A 2,605-nucleotide genomic window follows, 5' to 3' on the forward strand; every position below is an offset into this window, starting at 1 on the left:
CACAAGAGCTTGCTTGTAGTCCACAAGAAGCCCCACCGCCGCCGGAGCACCGCCAGACATCATCATCTGCCCAGTCTTAGTGCTCCAGTTCCTTCGACCGAGTCTGCTTCTTCCCGACCCCAAGCTTCACCTGTAAGACGAAGGTAAGCTGCTGACCCCTTTTCCGCCTCGTCCGACCCCTCCTATCCGCCCGACCCCTGTTCCGTCTCGCCCGACCCTGTCTGTTTCGCCGACCCTTTCTCCGCCTCGCCCGAGGGCTCAACTGTATCTTTTTCCTTGACCTGAGGGTATATGTGTAAAAATCAGGGACTTCTCTGCGTTAAGTCTGAGGACCCCCAGCACATCTATTCCTCTAGTCCAAGGGACAGATCATAAGTTTCCTTCCATCCGACCCTTTTACCTCGTTCTTCTCCAACCCAAGCGAACTTCCCCACCTTTTTCCGCAGCTATGCTACAAAGTTTCTGAGCTAGAACTTGCAAGTGTTGCTGTTGAAATAACCGTCTAAATGCTAACTCTTGCATTGCATTCATATAGAGCTGCGTCTCGCCGACAGCTTCTACGAGCTGCACCCGGTGCCAGAAGACGAAGCTGTAGCCGAGCTCCCGCTTCCAGAAGCCGAAGCTGCCCCCGTAGAAGACCCCTTCCCTTCCTCCTCGTTTGAAGGCAAGCCCCGGAGCATGAACCCAATTTTTCCCAAACTTGCGCATGCCTTCTTCATCTTGTTTGTGCATTTACGTATAGGAGTTGCTTGAAACCGTAGATGCATGACTTAGCTCCCTGATCTGAACACTAGCTGTTAGACCGAGTATTTGCTATGCTTAAATAGGAAGCGGTAAAAGCCGAGTGATCTCCTGTCACTCGCGAGTTGTAGGAATTGGTTGTTTCCTTTCTGTTACAACTATAAGGATGATGGACGGGGCAGGGTTGTGGTTAACTCTTTGGTGGTTGCCTAATCACCCCATCTGTCTATGGAACTTGTTAAGGCCCGACAGTGGTGGTGTTCGTGATCAAGTGTTTGAAAGTACTAACCTCATACTTATTATGGGATGAGGAAGCTGAGTACCGGATTGAACCTAGACGTGAGCGGTCGCTCCATTGTCCTTGGAACGGAGTTCCCCTGCGGCCGCACGTGGTGGCAAGTGTGGTCACAAAACGGCAGAGGCCGGGTCTGTGGAACATTGCACCAAAGGAAATGGGCCCGACACGGGTTAGGGAATTGATGGGGAAGGCCGACACAGGAAGCGACCCTCGGTGGTGCGCGGATGTTGTGAGGTTAGATTCACCATGCATGGTTAAAGAACTCGAATCGATTTGTCTGCCTCTCACAGTTTGATACTGCTTGATCGCTATGCTACACTGAGTAATAAAGGAATCTGATGATGACATGGTCTTGATGATGATATATATATATACCTTTGGTTGGTTCTATGTTTGCTTAGAGTAAGTGCTCACTTAGACCGGTTAATGAACCTAGAATCTGAGCTAAAACTTAAAAATAAGGATCTACTTAGTGCTTCTTGGCAAACAAACCCCTCAGCCAAAGAGCCTTGCTTGTCTAGCAGCGGTGGAGTAGTTACTCCCGGTCGGTTAATTCTTGTTGAGCTTAGCAGCTCAGCCTTGTTGTGGCTTTCTTTTTAGGTGAAGTTGCTACTCCCGAGCCTTCTTCTGTTGGCACTTGGCCGCCTCAACTCCCTCCGGGTTGGACGGTTGAGTGGGATCCTTCCTCGGACGGCGAGGAGAGACATCACTGACGTCTTGGCTGGCCTCACCAAGGACGTCCGACCCCTGCATTTAGCTTCCACTTGTTTACCTTCTGTTGTTTTCTTCTAAACCTTGTAAAACTCTGATGTTTGTTTTATGGCCGAACTAAATGGTTAAGTTGGTTAAATCAGTGGACTTGTTATATTCTCTGAAACAGCTCACCTTCGTGTGAGTTTGCTAACTCGGTCCTGATCAAGTGGTTAAATCGGATGAAATCCGACGGCACTTTGTGTTAACTTGGCTAAGGCATGGGTGTCGCATGTTAGGCGACTTAACCATGTTTAATCAAGCTAATCCGAGGTGGATCCACCACAAAACCATAATAAGAGTCCATGCTACTATTTTTCCTATGGCATCTATGAAGACACCACTATTTTGGTTCGTGCTTTTCTGATCCTAGACTCTTGTGTAAAATGTATAACTATTTATCTCGTAGCCTTGGAATTTCATGATTGTGCTAGAAGGTCCCCTAGCTAACCAAGCAAGCTGTGGGTGAATCTCAAAGTTACCCATAAGTTGTTTGCGCAACCAGGAGGGAAAAGTTTCCACGTGGCTTCTTGTAAGCCAGGCATCGGATCTCGCTAGGTTTTCGAAAACTAACATCTACTTGTGCTACTCGATATATGGAGCCACAAAGGTTGACTGCTATAGAACAGTGTAGTATGCCTTGTTGAACAAATCAGCATCATTTCTCAAACATACTTTCCTTCCAAGGGTGCCCATTCCCCGCAGCCTCCCCTCGTGGCGTGAAGTTGGAATCCCAATCGGGTCAATTGAGTCAATAAAATCAACACAAAACTCAATCACCTCCTCTGTTCCATATCCCTTGGCGATGCTTCCTTC

Source organism: Setaria italica, chromosome IX (genome assembly GCF_000263155.2).
Source record: "Setaria italica strain Yugu1 chromosome IX, Setaria_italica_v2.0, whole genome shotgun sequence".
NCBI classification, from domain to species: Eukaryota; Viridiplantae; Streptophyta; class Magnoliopsida; order Poales; family Poaceae; genus Setaria; species Setaria italica.